Source organism: Callithrix jacchus, chromosome 3 (genome assembly GCF_049354715.1).
Source record: "Callithrix jacchus isolate 240 chromosome 3, calJac240_pri, whole genome shotgun sequence".
In the NCBI taxonomy this organism is placed as follows: Eukaryota; Metazoa; Chordata; class Mammalia; order Primates; family Cebidae; genus Callithrix; species Callithrix jacchus.
This window is the reverse complement of record NC_133504.1, coordinates 110,974,517-110,994,933: the sequence shown is the minus strand read 5'-3', so window position 1 is coordinate 110,994,933 and position 20,417 is coordinate 110,974,517. Positions and strand designations below refer to the sequence as shown.

Below are 20,417 nucleotides of genomic sequence, written 5' to 3'. Positions count from 1 at the left end.
TGACTAAAAGTGAGAATTTGAAGCCAAGAAATTTAGGTGAGGGAAATGTTTTGGTTTAGGTAGAGCCTTGAAGCACCTGACAAGTAAGAATAGGTTGTTGTTGAATAATGAGAACACATGGACACAGGGAGGGGAACATCACACACTGCGGCCTGTTAGTGGGAGGGGGGTTAGGAGAGAGATAGCATAAAAACATTAAAAGAAATACCTAATGTAGATGACGGGGTGATGCATCCAGCAAATCACCAAGGTATATGTATACCTATGTAACAAACCTGCATGTTCTGCACATGTACCCCAGAACTTAAAGTGTGTGTGTATATATATATATAGTTGCTTTTATGGTGTAGCCAGCTCTGGTAAGAGTAACTAACTAGCCCTGGTCCGTTTGGGACCAGTGGGGGGAAAACTGGAAATGAGCTAAATATCAAAAGGAAGTTTGTTTGCAGAGAAAAGTGGAAGTCACAGCACCACCGCAATTACATTTTTCTGTCTTAATATTTCATAGATCTAGAGAGTTCTGGTGCCTGTAAATATTTTCCAAACTTTCCTTTCAGAATGAAAAAATTATTTCCAAAAATTATCTCAAGCCTAAAACATTCAATAATTCCAAAAGCCTGTAAAGTTTTTGTTGTTTGGCTTTTAAAAGTCGTGGTCTAAAGCTTAAAGTTTTCATGCACATATTGTATTTGCTCCTGCTGAATACCGAAAAAACATTACAGGCTATCATGTGTGAAATGCATTCACTATACTTATTTGCTTCACTTTATTTCCTTCGCTAAATGACAAAGATACTCAAAGAAGTTAGGTGGCTTGTCAAGACTTGTACTTAGGTTTTCTGAGTGCAAATGCTGTGTTCTTTTCAATGTACTGTGTCCCAGTGTTTAGTTATCTTGGTCATTTCTGTCATGTGACCCACATCCTAGGGGAATTCTCCAATTTTAAAAAGCATTCAGCTACTACCAAAAGAAAATAACTTGTATATTCAATGGACCTGAAGGTAATTGTAGTCCTATCTGGTTTCTATCACTCCATTTTTTTCCCTAGCTAATTCTTGGTTCACTTGAAGTGTTGGTATTGACACACAGTCTTCCTTAAGCACTGTCAGAGTTTGTGCTCCAATTACCTGCTCATGTTTTGGTGGATTACTTATCTTGCTTCTGCTTCTCACCTGGGCAACCTTCCCATCACAGCTCTTACTTTGTAAGCAAGAAAGGATAATGTGCTTTTGGGCTTAAAGTGGGGAAAAACACTAACATAGTTGGTAAAAGCCAGAATACAAATATTTCACATTGAGATGAACACAAGAAGCCAGCTGGGAAAACATTGCTATTTACAGATTTAGATTAGCCCAGAATTCATTTTAGCCTTTGAGGTAAAAGATGGCATTTAAAAATCATTGGCATTTAAAACACAAGCTCTTAACACTTTGGAAAGATATAGGCCCCTTTGTGCATTTGTCAAAAAATTATAGATGAAGCTGAGCGTGGCAATGCCTGCCTCTAGTCCCAGCTACTTGGTAGGCTGAGGCCATAGATTCACTTGAGCCCAGGAGTTTGAGGCCACAGTGCAGTATAATTGTGCCTGTGAATTGCCACTGCACTCCAGTCTGAGCAACATAGCAAGGCCCCAACTTTTAAAAGGAGAAAAAAGTATGGATATTTTCCTTAGAAAAAAAAGCACAATTACACATGCTTGGAATAAAGTCTTGGGGGTCCGTTCTGTGGTTGTTCATGGGTCCAACATAAAATACTCCTGATTTAGAGTGTGTCATGACTACAGTCCCTAAGTAATGAACAAGCCGGGGCCCATATGCCACTTATAGCCCAATATTTGATATGACCAGCTTTCTAATTTCCTCAGTAGTAGTAGCAATAATTGATGCGGATCTTTTGTAACAAAAATAACATTGTTGTAAAGATTTTTTATTTTTAAAAATGCAATGTTTTCTGTATAATCCTCAAATATAATTATAATTATAATCCTCAAACATTGTTAACAGAAAAATATCTCCATGTGTATTTATAGATATAGGTATTTTTAAGCAGAAATCAGATTATTCTATATGGTAGCTTGATTCTGTTGCTAGATCATATATATTGGTTTACCAGAGTTTAATCATTCTGTTAGTATGGACATTTATTTTGGTTTTGATTTTATAACTATCAACAATAAGGCAATGAATATCCTTAATCACATCTCTGGTCATGTATATAAATATATATAGACTAAAGATTCTGAAGTAAAATAAATTAAAGGATATAAACATAAATTGTGAAAGACATTGAAATTGTACTTCCAAATGGAATAAACTAACTTATGATCTTTCTATTACTTGCAGAAACTCTTTATATTTTCTGTAGTAAAATACACAAATTCTTTTAAGTTTTTGGTTTTTATCATGTATAGAAATAAGACTCAAAGGTTCTGAATGAATTCACACATACCTCCTTCTAGTATGTTATGACTCAGATTTTATACGTAAATCTAAATGTTATTAAACAGAAGAGAACTGAGAAGTAGGCCCTAGACCATAAAGGAATTTGTATATGACACAGAATTTGTATATGATACACAAATTCAGTTTTCTGTGGGGGGAAAGCTGAATTATCAGGTAAAGATGTGGGAACAACTGGGTCGCTGCTGCTACCACCAAAATAAATTCCATATGGCTGAAAGAATAAAATGTGAAAAACAAAGGCATAAAAGTTTTAGAAGAAAACATGGGAGAATATTTTTTGGTAATAGAAAAAATGAATGGCTTGAAAGCATAGAAAAATATTCTCAAATGGAAATAAAAATTATATTTTAATGAGATACCATTTTATATCTATTAGACTGGAAAAGATAAAAACAGTTTGATAATGCCGTACTGGTGAGGATGTGGGAGAACATAGTATGCTATCAAACTTTCCGTCTTCGTTAGGATGACTGTAACTTGTGTCACTTACCTGGAAGGCAGCTTGGTTGTGTCTATAAAAATGTAAAATGTGGCTGGGTGTGGTGGCTCACACCTGTAGTCCCAGCACTTTGGAAGGCCAAGGTGGGTGGATCACCTGAGGTCAAGATTGGAGACCAGCCTGGCCAACATGGTGAAACCCCATCTTTACTAAAATATAAAAATTAGCCAGGTGTGGTGGTGTGCACCTGTAATCCCAGCTACTTAGGAGGCTGAGGTAGAAGAATGGCTTGAACCTGGGAGGCAGAGGTTGCAGTAAGCCGAGATTGCACCATCGCACTCCAGCCTGGATGACAAGAGTCAAACTCCATCTCAACCAAAAAAAAGTAAAATGTATTTACTCTTGTAATCTAGGAATTTTACTTATAGAAGCTAAACCTACAGATGTACACTACATGTAAACCAGGATCAGACACAAAGAGATGTATTTCAATTTGTAAGCAATAGCAAAGGCTTGGGAATAACCTATATGCCCATTGAAAAGCAAAGAGTTAAATAAATTATACTACATATAAGCAACAAAATACTACACAGCCTTTCAAAAGAACTAGGCTCATCTAAAGCATCTGATAATAGAAATAAAATAGATATTATGAAGTTAAAAAAATCAACATATTAGATGAGTAATATCCTTTGGAAAAGGATATTTAGGTGTATGTTTCTAAAAAGATACACAAGAAATAACTAGGTTTCTCAACACTGTAAACCAAATGATGCATATCATCCCCCCCTTTACCTGTACCTAGTTGACTGCTTGATTCTGCTGCTAATCATTCTAATTTATAATTTATTTTAATATTTTAATGTAACTCCCCCTCATTTATTTTCTTAAGACTCTTCTTGCTTATTTTTGAATGGCACTCTTCCAAATGAATTTTTTAATTATTTTATCAAATTCCCAAAAGTATTCTATTGGACAGTTGATTATAATTATACTGGATTGGTCAGGTGTCGTGGTTCATGCCTGCAATCCCCACAGTTTGGGAGGAGTATTGCTTGAGCCCAGGAGTTTGAGACTAATCTGGGCAACATAGTGAGACCCCTCTCTACAAAATTTTTTTTAAAAATTAGCTGGGCATGGTGGTGTACACCTGTAGTCCCTGCTACTTGGGAGGCTTTGGCAGTAAGATAGCTTGAGCATAGGAGGTTGAGGCTGCAGTGAGCTGTGATTGCACTACTACATTTCAGCCTGCTGACCCTGTCTCAAAAAAAAAAAAAAAAGAATTATACAGATGTATATCTTCCTTGTTCCTTGTTTGAATCTTGGTATTTAATTTAAAAGTATATCTCTTTTTTATTTCAAACATTGTTATTTCTCATAAGTCTGTCATGAATCTAGAATTTTATTTAGAGAAGGGATCCTGCTGTGTTGCTCGGGCTAGCATGCAGTGGCTATTCATAAGCATAATCATAGTCCACTATAAATAATAACATTTTTAAAGTAAGTCTTTTAACTTTTGTTTATATTTTACATAATTTATTTATTTATTTTTTAAATACAGATGGGATCTTGCTATATTGCCCAGGTTGATCTTGATCTTGAATTCCAGGGCTCAAACAATTCTCCTGCCTCAGCCTCCTGAGGTGCTCGGATTACAGGCATAAACCACCATGCCCAGCCAGTTTTATAAATTTCTTTTAGCATTTAGTTTTAGCTACTTAAGTTTTTGTGGCTACTGTAAGCAGGATTTTTATATTATATTTTCAAATGGTTATGATAATACATGAGAAAGTTCTTAATTTTTGTATGTTAATTTTTTAAAGTATTATTGTTATTTTTGAGACAGGGTCTCACTCTGTTTTAGTGTCTTGGTATGATCGTGGCTCACATCAGCCTAAACCTCCTGGCTCTCAAACAATCCTCCCACCTCAGCCTTTAGAGTAATGGGACTACAGGTGCATCCCACGACGTTTGGCTAATTTTTTTATTGTTTACAAAGAAAGGGTTTCACCATGTTGCCCAGACTGGTATTGAACTCCTGGGCTGAAGTGATCTGTCCACTTCAGCCCCCAAAATGTTGGAATTACAGGCATAAGCCACTGTGCCCCACCCCTCATATGTTAATTTTATAACTAGTTATCTTAATTTATCTTTTATTGCTTCTAAAAGTTTTTCAGTTGATTCTTTGGAGTTTTAATATTATTTGCAAACAAATGACAATTCTGAGTTATTTATAGTTAATTTCTTAATTTCTATTTCATATCTAATTGCATTGGCTATCATTTCTATTGTTCCCGTGTGATAGTGAGTGTTCTTGTCTTGTACTTGACTTCAGTAGAAATAATTACAATGCTATGTTATAAAGGAAGTTGCTGCTTTTAGTATAACATGTATATATAATATATATTTAAATTATTCTGAATTCTAATTTGTATTGGGAATGATACTGATTTTACAGAATCCTTCTCAGCATCAGTTGAGATACTTATAATGTTTTCTTCCTTTGACTTATTAATATAATCAGGCATATGAAAAAACTTTCTATTATTGAACAATTGCCATACTATATACATGAAGCAATTTCTCTTAATTTTGGCATATAATTTGTAACATAGTTCTGGGTTCCATGTTACTATTTTGATTTTTACATTATATCTCAAGGGAATTTAACCTATATATTTCCCTTTTGTGTGCTTTTTATCAGGTTGTATTTGAAAACCAGCCTTTCAGCTTATCCAAAACAGAGGGATTACTGATGAAAATGCCTTGAGGGCAACCACCTGAAATGGCCTTAATGCAAAAAAAAAAAAAAAAAAAGAAAGAAAGAAAGAAAAGAAAAGAAGAAAAAAGCTAGTAACACCGTGGTTCGTAGGTTTGCCTACCTCAGCAGAAATTTACAACACTATACTTGCTATACCTCCTTTCTGATGTAAATTCACAAGCTATTACAGCCATTAATTAAGGATATTGCTCTTCTTTCCAATAAATACATAAACTTTCTTTCAGAGGCAAACAGAAACAGATGTTCCGTGAAAGTTTTTGTTCTTCCTAATCTACCTTTCCCACCTCCCTGATAGAGGAACCAGAACAATTAAAAATGGGGGGAGAATAAGGACTCCAATCATTCACTTCTGTCTCCAGGCCAGGGAGCCTGGCCTGTTATTTACTTTCACCACTCAACCCTGCTGCTGCTCTCCAGTTTTTGCTGTTTTCCTCAGCTGACTTTCCTCATCTTTGCTGCATTCATCAAAGTCCAGTGTAAATTCCCCTCTTCCATAAACTGAGGAATCCAGCCCATTTTACATAGTGGACTTTCTCTTATCTGCTACCTGCTCAAAGGTTGGCTGTTCATTTTAGCTATCATTGTTCTCAAATTCTTTCAAGAGTGCTAGTCCTGGTTAGCTCTTTGAGGGCAGGGACTTATCTTAAAATTCTGCTGTGCATTTTCCGCTGTGTTTAGCCCTGTGAGTAATCACATTCAATACATACTTGCAAGGCATATTTGACTGAAGATATCTATCACAATTATTCATTTAGTAAACGAGATAATGAAAATTCAAGTGCTCACCAAAGATAAATCATTACTATTAATTTCCTCATTCATCATACATGTATGGCAGCCTCAGGGGCTAGGGAACCTAGGATTGCAGCTTTGACTTTCTTGGGGAAGCTAAACAAGCCTCCGTTCTCTCCACTTTGGAACCAGTATGAAATTCAGATTTACCTAGGGCTCAACATTAAGGTTCTCAGACTAAATTTACCTCAGGTCCCTTTTCCAGAGTGGACCAGTTTACCTTATACCTCTGAGAATAAACCAAAACTTTCAAAACTCACAGGATACTATTTGCTCATGAATTCAGCAAGACTCTCTTATTAACTACTGGAACTCAAATCTTTCAGCTTGCAGAAAGAAGGGGTCTAGCTGCCTGGATATACCTTGGCCAAGTTTCAGTGTATATAGAAAAATGGGAAGTTATCGACTATGTTAAACCTTTTCCTTAAATTTTCAAACTTCGGGATTATTTTAGTCTTATAGAGAAAATAACAAGGCAAATGTTTACAAACTTTTTTTTCAAAAACATGAGAATTCAAGTTTTCTCTAGGGCCTTTAGCGTTGTGCTGTCACCACACCTTTGAAGATCGCTTTACAATCCTGGGAAAACTCACCGGGCTTCTTTTCGTTGACTCCGCCATTTCTAAGTTGCTATACTGCTGCAAGGAGCTGGCAAAGCCGTGCTCTTCCTCTCCCCCCTTCTCCTCATCCTTTCAAAAGCCAAAGCGCCCGGTGAGAATATAGAAACAAGGCTGCGAGGCAGGGAAGAGTAAGGGAGGAGCCAGCACTTATGCACTTTTCACTGTCCCCTTCACTCCCCGGGTCATAAAGTTCTGTTTCTGAAGTTAGAAGTGTGGGGACCATCGGCTGCATTTTCAACTTGGCCTACAAGTTGGAGTTCACACTGCAGGCGCTAGAACTTTGCCGCTCAGTCACCAACCTGAGCTTCTGGCTAGTCCGAAGAACGCTAAAAGCCAGGCCCAAGGCACCGGTTGTCATAGCAACCGGGGCGCTGGTCTCCCCGGCGACCTCGTCCGTAGGGAGGAGGCGGAGCTGGAGGCCAGGCGGACCAATGAGATCGAGGGGAGCTCGGGGTCGGAGATCTGCGGCCCTCCCAGAGCCGGGGAAGGGTTGAGTGACAGGACCGGGGGGCGGAGCCGGCACGGCTGCCGGAGGTGGAGTCGTAGAGATGCCAGTAGCTTCGGCGGCCGAGCCGAGGAGAGGGTGACAGACTGTGCTCATGGCCCCCAGAGACCGTGGTGCTGGCGAGCCGCGCTCTGTAGCTTCCCGGTCCTCCTCGGCAGCGCTCTGAGTCGCCTGCAGGAGTTGAGCCGCCCGCACCAGAAGGTTTTGGCGAAGCTCTTCGAGGGGCGTCGAGCACAGTAGGGCGGCGGGGTGCGTCGAGCGCTCAGGGGTCAGGCAGTCGGCAGGGATCGCGGCTGGAGGGGCGTTTCCGAGGCGAGGAGGAGGAGGAGATGCTGCTCCTCTTCTCCCCCTCCCCAGGCTCCTTCTCCAGCTCCTTCAGCCCACGCCCGCAGCCGCTTGGGGGAGAAGAGGTGGTGGCTCTCGGCGCCCGCGGCGGCTGCCGGCGGCCCGCCCCGACGCCGCGTCCCCGCAGCCCTCGCCCGGCGCTCCAGTAGCAGGACCCGGTCTCGGGACCAGCGGGTAAGGACTAGAGCCGCCCTGGGCTCTGCGCTGCATGTTGCAGAAGTGCAAAACAAAGTACACCGCGCTCGCTCTCTTCCTCCTCTCTCTGCTTTTGCTCCAGTTCCTAAACCCAGCTCCTCTGTTGCCCTGGTAGAAGTAACTTTTCTTTGGTTGTGGTGGTGGGTGTTTTTGAACGTTAGAGTGGGGGTGGGGTGACTGGAGTGGGGAAGAATGAGATGAAACTCATGGCGAATTAGGTAGATCCATCTCCTCCGCGGAAGAAAGCCGGATTCTCCGGAATGAAACCCACAGGGGGAGTAAGAGATTGTGGGGTAATAGGGAGTGACATTGCCCCATCGTGCTTGCACAGCTCCGTTCTGTGCGTGCTTAAAGGAAGGGCTCCCGGAGTCTGTTTCTAATTTCTGCAAATGATTGTGGAGATGGTGTGGTTAGAGGCCGCCCAGAAGAATGTGTATGTGTAAGGGCTTGAGAAGGGGGTGGGATGGCGGGGAAGCTGAGGAAGAGGGGGCAGAGAGAGACACACTATCTGATGCAAGCTCTTTTATTGCTTTTCTTCTCCTTATTCAGGTTAACACTCTAACCCCCCCCCCCCCCCGCCCCGCGCCCGCCGACTCCTAGCCCCACCGCTTTGCTCATTACATGATACTGTAAGAGCAGACAGCTGGGAAGCTACGGTTAAACCAAAGTCAAGGAAATTCTTGCAAAGTTTAATTTCCTTGTGTTGTGAATATAATGGAGAAGGGAGGATGGGGACAAATTAAGAGATTTACAGCAATACAGTTTTCATTGGCCTTACACGCATTTGATCGACACCAGGGCACTTCAACTAATCTGTTCGACAGCCTTGTGTCATTTTCATTTAATTGCATCTTTGAAACAACAAACGCGGTGACTTCATAGGGAGCTGCCTGGAGCTGAGCTTACCTCTGAGAAAATGGGGCAATCGGGTTTGTTTTCAAGGCAGGACCTAAACAAAATGTAGGACACCTCATCTGTGGGATGAAGGGCGCTGATAACTAATTAGCAAGATTTCAAAATTTAGATCTAGAAAGTTGACTAAAGGTTGGGGGGAAAAAAAAGTAAAAGTGTCTGTATTATGAAACCAGCTTTGGTATTTTCCCAAAGTGATGACTGTGTTGGCAGAGTCCAGGTGAAAACTTGCTTCATGCTCATTGGCTGCTTAGAGTGGTGCTAAGATACAAATTATTTCTCGTTTTAATATCACTAGGAGCATTTTTTAGTAAAGGCATACATCTATTGATTTAGTAAATTTATACAGAGGCACACTGACTGATGTCCGTTCTTGTTTATTATACTTTTTCCCTAACATTGTGTTTTACTTGATGTTCTAGAGGCTTTGTGGGAGTATGTGTGGGGAGAGGATGAAAACTAGAACTAAAAATAGAAAAATATTTGAGGTTAGTTGTTAAGGAGTGATTTCATAGTGTTTCTCACTTTTACAGTTAGAGAATTACAGCTTGCTTTACCATTATGTAGGTTTATCTTTGAATTTACATTTGTCCCACCATTTTTACTTGCACGTAAAGCCTACTTGTATTTTGGAGGATGATTATCAGCATCCAAAAATATAAATGGTTTTTTATGTCACAAGTAACACACATGCACACCATAAAAACAGGGTCAATTTAAAGGTCAGATTTTAATACTGTGATAGGGGTCATGTAATAAAACTTACATTACCTTTTTTTGGTTGTTTTTGAGGACTACCTCCTAAATGCAGTATGTGAATGTGAGTATTAGCGAATCATTTGTATTTGAATAGATAATGTAGATGATAGGTGTTCCTCTTTAAATGAATGAAATTTATGTATTCTTTATTATTGAGAAAAACAGGTGTTGATTTTTTCTGTCTTTAATATGTTAAGTATTGAATGGGGAAGTAGTTTTACCCATATCAACTGAGTGTATATTTTTCCAGCTCATCTTAGTGCCCAGCCCCAAATATACTGAAGAGAAGGTCCGTAAGGGATAAACTATGACTCCTCTTTTTTCCTCTTCACCCTCTTCTTTTGACAGTCCATAATTTTTAAATAAAACCCAAAATGTTTTTATGTATAATTAAATTATAATTAACATCATTTGAAATGAAAAAGAAACACAACCATACTCCAAGCCAGTGCATTTAGTAGTTATTTCTGTCAACATACTCTTGCTTTGGAATATGCTTCGGGAGAACTCTGTGGTCGGAAGTATTCTCCTATTGGCCTCTGATGCAACCAAGTATGACTCATTTGAGTTAATGTCACTTTACGAGGTAGGGGCCTGAGAAAGGAGAAAAGATAATGGGTCTCAGGATAGAAAAATCAGTGCTGATGGGAAGGATGAGGATCTTTTGGCCTGGATTTTCTTTTTTATTTTTTCCTGAAAAACTTTTAACTTGAAAATCTAAATGGTTCAAACAACTCAGGAACTAAATTTTTTTAAGATAACTTTTAAGATAGGGTCTGGTTCTGTTGCCCAGTCTGGAATGAAGTAGCTTGATCATGGCTCACTGCTGCCTCAACTTCCCAGGCTCAAGCAGTCCTCCCACCTCAGCCCCCAAAGTGGCTGATACCACAGGTGTGCATCACTACACCTAGCTAATTTTGTTTATTTTTTAACATAGAGACAAGGTCTCACTGTGTTTACCAAGGCTGAAAGATAGCTTTTAATTAGTACATTAATGTAGGACTTTTAATGGCTTAAGTTAAAGTTGAAAGTTTCATACTAGCTGTAAATGTCCCATTAGAACTCTGTCTGTAAACTGCTTTGGGAGGTGGAGTTCTAATAATCCTTTGAGTGTGGGGAGAAAATAAAAACACCTTTAAGACCTTTATTTTCGTTTAGTTTGAGGCACTGTGAATAAGCACCCTGCTCTATTTTGCCCAACCCTGCTCCCAAGAATGTGTGACTATCACTAATAGTAAGGAAGTAGGTGCGCCATTGCCTAATTTCTCAGGATAAAAAGATAGCAATTCCTAAATAATCTCATATAGAGGCTGGTGTATATTTAAACCATAAACTTCACATATTTTTTCCAGAGTTTCCTATCAAATGCATAGGAAATACAGGAACAGAGTCTGGTTCAAGTACTTATTTAGATGTGTTTGCCTTATCCTGTGCTCTGCCATTAAATCCTGCATTTTTAATTTTTGGGTTTTTTTTTGTTTTGTTTTTACACTGGAAAAGTATGAAATTTTTCAGAAACAAACTTCCTCAAAATCCTGCAGTAGTATAGTGTGGAGGACTCTGCTGTCTGAATCCTAGCAATTGTATTTAAGTTTGTTTTTAATAATTTAATAATATATACCTCTCAAGGTTTTTTTTGTTGTTGTTGTTTAGTTTTGTCTTTTGAGATGGAGTCTTGCTGTGTTGCCCAGGCTGGAGTACAGTGGCACAATCTCAGCTCTCTGCACCCTTCCCCTGACCCCAGGTTCAAGCAATTCTCCTGCCTCAGCCTCACTAGTAGCTGGGATTACAGGTGTGCACTACCTTGCCCAGCTAATTTTTGTATTTTTAGTGGAGACAGGGTTTCACCATGTTGGCCAGGCTGGTCTTGAACTCCTGACCTCAAGTGATCTGCCCTCCTCAGCCTCCCAAAGTGCTGGGATAACAGGCGTCAGCAACGTGCCCGCTCCCTCTTAAGGTATTTTGAGGATGAAATTAATATGTACAAACGTGGTTTAAGTGCAAACTGACACTCAATATTTAGTTTGCTTGCTTCCTTGCAAATTTTCTTTGAAAAATAAAATAATCACGAAAACTTAACGACTACTCAAATCATTCTTGAATGTGTAACTTGAATCTGGCTGGTCAAGAGGCCCTCTTTACTTACTAGCCAATAAATGTCTTTGGTTGCATACTTCATCTATGCTTAATAAGCAGTTTTATTTATTTTTTTCTAGTTTAGTACTGTTCAACTCTGCCTGTACCTTAGAATCACCTGGACAGCTTTTTAAAGTTTTTAAATGTTTTTATAAGAGACAGAATCTCACTCTGTTACCCAGGATGGAGTACAGTGGTGTGATCATAACTCACTGCAACCTTAAATTGCTGGGCTCAAGTGATCCCTCTACCTCAGAGTCCTAAATAACCGATACTGCAGGCATGTACTATCCAGCTAATTTTTTATTTTTTGTAGAGATGATAGTCTTCTTATGTTGTCCAGCCTGGTCTCAAACTCCCTGGCCTCAAGCAGTTATCCCTCCTTGGCCTCCCAAAGCATGAGGATTACAGGTGTGAGCCACTGCACCTGGGATGGATAGCTTTTAATAATCTCCATGCCCTGGTTTCATCTCAGACTTATTAAACCAGAGTCTTTGCGGATGAGATCCAGGCATCCATATTTTGAGAAACTCCTTAAGAAATTATAGTCAACTTTGGAACCAATGTTCTAGACTCTACTAGAATTGAGGGTAGAAAATTTGGTTCCCACAAATGCAGCAACATTTTTTGTGTTGGATTATATTTCATATTTACATATTTCTTCTCTATAAAGCTTAAGAATTAAAAACACAGAAATGTCTCAGAAGCATCTATGTACATGCCTATCTACAGGACATTTTACTATCTGGATGAGAATTCAAGGTACAAATATTTCCCTCCAGTTCCCTAGAGCTCTACTGTCAAATGTAGTTTCCCTGGCAATATGTGGGTATTTAAATTTATATTTTAATTAATTAATTAGATGCAATTTAAAATTTTGCTGCTTATTACAACTAGCCATATTTTAAGTGCTCAGAAGCCACTTGCAGCTAGTAGCTACTGTAGCAAACAGCTCAGATATAGAACATTTCCTCATCACAGAAAGTTCTATACTGCTTAGAGATTTTGAAATTTGTATGTTTCTTATCTGAAATGGCATATGTATAATTCCTATGTCATTTTCTTCAGATTTATCATTTAAAAATATATTGCATTATTTTTTTAGAGTTACATTTTTAAAATTCAGGAGAAATACCACACTTTTTATACATTTTTTCTTTCCTCAGTCTTTCGTACCTAGTTATAAGGTTTTCCTTTTCAAAGTTAACTGAGAAGAGGAAATTTAGTGGCCTTGTTTTTATTACTTGTATCTCTATGCTGTAAACCTAACTAATGGCTTGATTGCTCTTGTATACTGTAAAAAATTTCAGATCTGGAAATGTGATGTCCCAAAACACTGAAAATAGAAATAGTCATCATTTCGACACAAGTTGCATACAGAATTTCTAAGTTATCAAATGATGTGATTGAGCTTTTCAACAGAAAACTGTTTTATTAGTTTTCACATAAGCATACAGGTGTGAGAGAAACTTAAATTTTTTCCTATAAGGGGAAGGCATCTCCTTGAAAAAATTAGATACCTAAAGAATTCCCAATGTATGGATGCTAAGACTGTGTCATCAAACATAATGGTATTTACCACTTGGTAACTACTGATCCACAGCTTAGAAGAAACTGCTATACCCACTCCTTACACACCTAAAAAAGATGTTTCTTAATCAAAGTTTTATTGGTTCAATATGTTCTGAGTAGAAATAGGAACAATAATTAATTTCAGTTAAAAATATTCCTTCTTGGTAGATGTTATATTTCTTTTTACATAACCACATTTTTTTCACCTACTCTGATATGGTAGATTTCTGTACAGCAGAACATTGGGAGTTATATTGTTGACAGGATGCCTGATGGAAAGTTTTGCATATAATATCATTTTTATGTTTTATTGCTTCCCCACTTAGTTATAACAGTCTGTGAAACAAAAATGAAACATTCTTGTTGACCTGAAAGGTTAGAATGATTATATAACCTTAGATTGTGGTAAAAATATTCAAAGTTGTGTTCTGTTTTGTCTTTTGAGGAAAGGTATAGCCAAAGAACTTTAAAAAACTCTTTTAGTGCCATTTAAATATTTTCGCTTCTTCTAAAAAAGTATAATTTTAAAAATAAACATTTAAACTACTTAAGGGATGATTATTTTAGGTCTTAGTGTAGTTAAATATTTCTTCTGGAACATGGAATGTAGTTCAGTTTTTGAAGTGAAAATAATTAGTATTTTTAAACAGGAGTTTCCTTTTTTAATAATAGATAAATTCCCTTGTCTATGTGTTTTATGTTTCTGACTTTAGCTGAGATATAATTTCATGGAATTATTTGGATACCATATTGATTAAATTCATTCTGTTCTAATTTTATTTGTTGCTGGTTTCTCTACCTGGTTCAAGGAATAAACTTAAAGCAATGTATAACATATCTCCATTTTCTAGTACTGTATGAAAATTTACCAAGACTGAAATGTATTTTTGTAGCTGTACTTCATGAAAGCTAGGACAGTTGTTTAAAAACAAACAAAACCTAAAAATTGAAAAATTACTACAATAATAGAAACTTTAGTTTGGGAACATTCAGTTATCAAATCCAAACCAGATAAAACTATTGTAGCTATACCATTCACTTGAGTTCCATTGGAGCTTAAATTCTGACATTGTCTTAAGGAGTATGGAAATTAAAAACAGGATGTGTGTTATTACATAGTACACAGAGATACTGTAACTTCAGTTGAAATTCAAGGTAACATATTCCTCTATGTTCATAGGTTGCGGCATATAATTCTTAGAGATCAGTGAAAAATTTAGAATATATTATTCTCTAATATTAAAACTTTAATGGAAATTTCTTTCAATTTTGAAACGAAAGAAAATATTTTAATGTGGTTACATAATATATCACACTCATTGTGGGACTGAAGACCAAATTGAGCTCTGTTTTTAAGGTGAAATTTTATCTGAATATTTTTCAGGTTTATGTTAGTACAATAAATCTAACTTCAAAGGGATTTTAAGATTTTATCGTGATACTAAAATGCAATTGGAAAAATGAATAATACTGTTCTTCCCACCTACAGCTATACTAAAGAATCACTGTCTATGAGCCATAATGTTCTAGTTTTTTTCTAGATGAATCTGTAATGATAAATCTGGGCTTATTTAACATTTGTATACCTAGTTCCCTTTTTAATTGTTCCTCATTCGTTAGTTCCTATTCTTTGCTAGACACTCTACAAGACACTGATGACGCATAGAGAAGACACATTTCCAAGACAGCCAACTTAGTGGAATAGTCAGAGGCCACATAGCTTTAATCATCTAAGTTCATGCTGAATAAATCCATCTATTGGCAGGATGTATTGCACAGAATAGCTGTGAAAATAACATTACATAACATGTAAACTTTCTTGTAAAACTTAACAAACATGTGGGTACCTTTCTTAATATATGTAAATGTGGTTTGTTTTTAGATGTTGCTGTGCATGGTGTTGCCCTCATCTCCCGTTTGATTTGGAGAGACAGTATAGCATAGTATAGTATAGTACGGTATTTAAAGCACAGACTAGGAGTCAGAATGCCTGGGTTTTGATTTCTGACTCCATGATTTACAAGCTCTGTGACCTTGCCCAAGTTACTTAACGTTGCTGTACTTTATTTTCCTCATCTTCAAAATGAGGATAATAACCAAGCTTACTTTATGGGGTTTTTGTGAGAACCAAATGAGTTAATACATGTAAAGCACTTAGAATAGTGCTTAATACATACTATTGTGTTTAATATTAGCTATTATTATTTTTGGTATACTTATATTTAATTTATAACTGTTTGTGCGTGTGTGTGTGTGTGGTTTTTTGTTTTTTTTTTTTTTGAGAAGGGGTCTTGCTCTGTCGCCAAACTGGAGTGCAGTGGCGTAATCTCAGCTCACTGCAACCTCCGCCTCCCAGATTCAAGCAATTCTTCTGCCTCAGCCTCCTGAGTAGCTAGGACTACAGGCGCGTATAACAGGCTTTTTTGTTGTTGTTTTTTTAACATTGGGTACAGGTAATATATGAACTTAAATATGGTTCTTTGTTTCAAAGTTTATAGCCCTGCTTTTTTCCTTGGGCTACGTGTTCCTTCCACTCATCGCTTGGGCTTGTTGATTTATGTGATGTGTGTCTGATTTTTACACACTTACTATAACTTGTGAAATGAATGTCATCCTTTTCAAACTACTGTAATTATTTTTCTGATTTTTTTTTTTTTTTTTTTTTGAGACAAGGTCTGTGTAACCCAGACTGGAGTGTAGTGGCCTGATCACAGGTCACTGCAGCACCTCAACCTCCCATGCTCAAGTGATCCTCCTGTTTCAGCCCCGCAAAGTGCTGAAATTAAGGCATCTGCTGCCACACACACCCAGCTAATATTATTTGTATTTATTTGTAACTGTTGCCCAGGCTGGTCTCAAACTCCTGGACTCAAGTGATCCTCCTGCCTTAGCCTCTTAAGATGTTAGTATTACAGGATGAGCTGTCATGCCTGGCCTCAAACTACTCATGTTTAGAACACTGTATTTCCTGTTTTGGAATCACTTTTAGGCCATATGGTGTATTGTTTTACATATCCTTTATCTTTTGAGAGTAGGTTTGATATAATTAATTAATGCATGTTATCATGTTTTTGAAAGGTGATCGATAAGTAATTTGAGGCCAGGCGGGGTGGCTCAAGCCTGTAATCCCAGCATTTTGGGAAGCCAAAGCAGGCGGATCACAAGGTCAAGAGATAGAGACCATCTTGGCCAACATGGTGAAACCCTGTCTCTACTAAAAACACAAAAATTAGCTGGGCATGGTGGCGTGTGCCTATAGTCCCAGCTACTTGGGAGGCTGAGGCAGGAGAATTGCTTGAACCTAGGAGGTGGAGGTTTCAGTGAGCCGAGATTGTGCCACTGCACTCCAGCCTGGTGCCTGGCGACAGAGTAAGACTCTGTCTCAAAAAAAAAGGAAGATAAGTAATTTGAACTAAAATGAAAAATGTAGTATAAAGTAAAAGGAATATTTTTAAAATATTTAAACATAATTTAAAAAGAAGATTCCAGAAATATTTTTCAGAACAAGTGTACTTTACGCTTTTGAAGTGTCTATTTAGAAAGGTGACACTGTCAGATATATAAGTTACAGTTTGTTAAAATGTATATGTTCATAGTCTCACACAGAATTATTACTTAATATTTGTGAATCTTATGTTGCTATGCTTCTGAGGCTAAGTCCTGTATAGTATAACCTAAAATTATTTGGAAAGTATTTGTGGCCACATTTCCCAGCTGATATTGGGCATGCTAAAAAGTAGCTTTTCTGTTAAAAATTATTTGGCATTGGCCAGGAGTGGTGGCTCATGCCTGTAATTCCAGCACTTTGGAAGGCTGAGGTAGGCGGATCACTTGAGTTCGGGAATTTGAGACCAGCCTGGCCAATATGGCAAAACCCCGTCTCTACTAAAACTACAAAAAATTAGCTGGACATGGTGGTGGGTGCCTGTAATCCTAGCTACTCGGGAGGCTGAGGCAGGAGAATTGCTTGAACCCAAGAGGTGGAGGTTGCAGCTAGCCAAGATAGCGCCACTGCAGTCCAGCCCCAGCGACAGTGCAAAACTCCATCTCAGAAAAATAAAAATTAGTATTTCTCATAGAATTTTTAATATGGTCTAATGTACATTATGAATCCCCAAGGTATGATATGATTTTTTATTTATCTTATTAACTACAGAATGCATAACATCTCTTACATCCAGTTCCCTTTTTAACTGTATAAAATGAGTCATTACATATGTATGTTTTACATGTCATTTAGTCTTCACAGCTATTCTCTGCAATATATCCTGCCAATAAATTGATTTATTCAGCATGAACTCAGATAATTAGCATTACACGGATGATGCTAATAAAGTACCTTGACCTAGTAGATATTTAAGAAACTGGATTTACTCTTCAGGGAGGCTAGTTCATGAGCATTAAGATAATTTGGCACTTTTACACTTTGCATTGTTTAACATTTAGTTATTTGTAATAATACAATTAATTTATATAATTTAAAAGTCAGTATTTGACCTACCATTGAAATACTAAATTGAGTTGTTAACCTTTTAACAAGACAAAGTTAATGTCTATTTATACTAATTCTTAAGTGTTTAGCTTTTGTGAAAACTGAATCCAGGTAGTGTTATGACTTCTTTATTAATGTTGAGGCCTAAATTAGGAAGCACAGTGTAATATAAAGAGCACACATTTTGAATTTGGGTAGTTCTTGGTTTGACTTTTAGCTTTTTTAATAATTAGAGTCTCTTTGGATAATTTAATCTCTCTGTGTCTGATCTGTAAGCATTTGTAAGATTTACTCCTGAATTATATGCATATAAAATGATTGGGCATGGTCTACTGAGTCTGTTTACAGGAATTCTTTACCTTTACTTCCTGCTTAAGCTATGATGGTGAGAGAAACAGCAGCCTAATCTGAGATTAATAATGCTGAGATAAAAGCAGTTTATCTGTTTATCACCACGATTTTAACCTCTTTAGTTTGCATCGGTTTGATTAGGTGACTGCTATTGCTTTGGTTATCAGATTGTTTTATATGTAAGATCTTTTTAGGCAGAATAGCTATGTATAAGCTACTTTAAGAATAAAATGGTTGACTTTTAAAGGAAACAAAATAGGTAAATCTACCATATCCCCTTCAATATGTGAAAAATACAGAAATTGGTAAGAAAAAAACCCACAATATTGTTTGACTGTTTTAAAAATAGCAACCATTAGAAATGTTATATAAATACATTTAATTTTTTGTTGAATGTCCTTTTGTTTCTCATGTAAACCAATTATATTACTGTAACATTTGACCACACTATATTCAGAATTGTTTTCCGTATTTTGAGAAATATTGAAAAATAAAAGTGGTTCCTATCAAAAAACTTAAAATCTAGCTTAAAAACACACACAGAAAAGATAGGAAACCCTTATATATTGTAAAATATTGAATAGGTGCAATGAAAGTTTTAAGGAAGAAAGTGTGATTTGATTTAATCAGGATTCACTTGGGGAGTAGAACGTGAGCTAAGCCTTGAAGACATTAAATATCTATGGATGACATGGTATGTCATGGAGCAAAACAAGATAGTACGTGAATTAACAAGGGAAGTGTTTAAAAAGAAATGCTGAAGATGGCATGTGAAAGTGAGAAAAGGAGGACAGAGAATGTTATATTAAAGAAAATGCATTAGGAGAGGTGAGAGTAAAGGGCCAATAGTTCCAGATGCCACAGGGAGCCAAAGAGAGAAAGCTAAAGAAAAGTATAATAAATAGTGCAATCAGTTGAGTATTACAGGAATTAAAAGGAAATTGAAATGGAGGATGGTATTTGGTAGCAAAATAGATGAGAGTTAGATTATCTATGAGGTTTCATAGGGTCAGAACATTTTTCTTTTTTAAGATTAAAGAAGGTGAAAGAATAGGTTGATTCTATGAGATTAAGAGACTTAAAATGGCAGAAAGAGCAAGAAAGAATCATCTCCTTTTATTTGGATTGTCTGGATGGGAAAGAATGAGTCGTAAGTAAAGGTATTAGTTTTAGTCAGGGGAACAACTTTTTCCCGTAAGATTGAAGGGAAGGCTACAAAGGTAGATGTGGGCCTATTGATGAATATAAATAAAAATAAGATTTTGTAAGGTAATTTACACTTAATGATAGTATCTTCAGAAAGTGCTGTCATAGGAGGCAAGATTATCTCCAGGTATTATTTAGGTTGAAAGAGATATACTTAAAGGTTAGGAATTACTACTGTTGGGAAAGTAATAAGAGATTGATAAAGGATTTGTAGGGGCCTTGTGAGTTTGAAGTTGAATAATTTGAACAGTGATGGCCTCAGTCCACATTTGTAGAAAATGAAGAGTAAAGTGAAGAAATTATTGCAGTCTATAATGGTCAAGTAGAACATTGGGCTTATAGTAATGAGGAAATACCACTGAGGTTGGGAAAATTGGGTGAAATGGAGAGTGATTTTTTTAGTACTTTCTAAATTTGCTCTCTTAGCCAACTATTGATTGAATTAAATATATTTATCATTTTCCTCTATCTGCCATTTTTTAAAGAACAAGCCAACAAATGATCTTGATGCTAAAACAGGTGTATGATGTTTGTTTAACTGAATATGCTATGTGGATTAGTTACTGCTTGGTTCACTTAATCTGGGGTTGGGGATTGTATTTAAAATGAGCCACCTACACTATACATTTAGAAAAATTTTAAATCAAAATCTCATTCTGTTTTTTAATATTCTGCTATAGTAGTTGGTTTTATATTTGCCTCTAGTGTGATTTTACTATTTGTCTTTATGCTTATTTATGATAATGAATCACTAAGATTCATAATTTAAAATTTATTGGAAATGCTTTCCACAAATTGCTTTGACTGCTTTTTATAGAAATAGAAATGACTGAATAAAATAATTAATGAA

At 37.1% G+C, this 20,417-nt stretch overlaps 2 protein-coding genes across 16 annotated transcripts in view; one reads left to right on the top strand and one right to left on the bottom strand.

The window, feature by feature from the left end:
• The window catches only part of MAPK10 (mitogen-activated protein kinase 10), a 580,859-nt gene extending 573,430 nt beyond the window's left edge, over positions 1–7,429 (bottom strand). For 2 of the 3 annotated variants that reach the window (XM_078366894.1, XM_054253624.2), the window contains exon 1: positions 7,068–7,429. The gene's annotated coding sequence lies outside the window, so the exon portion shown is untranslated. The remainder of the gene's footprint in view (positions 1–7,067) is intronic. The other variant, XM_054253622.2, reaches the window with a different exon arrangement.
• A 218-nt stretch (positions 7,430–7,647) lies between these two features.
• The window catches only part of PTPN13 (protein tyrosine phosphatase non-receptor type 13), a 215,805-nt gene continuing 203,035 nt past the window's right edge, over positions 7,648–20,417 (top strand). For all 13 annotated transcript variants that reach the window (XM_078366891.1, XM_035294556.3, XM_035294558.3 and 10 more), the window contains exon 1: positions 7,648–8,118. The gene's annotated coding sequence lies outside the window, so the exon portion shown is untranslated. The remainder of the gene's footprint in view (positions 8,119–20,417) is intronic.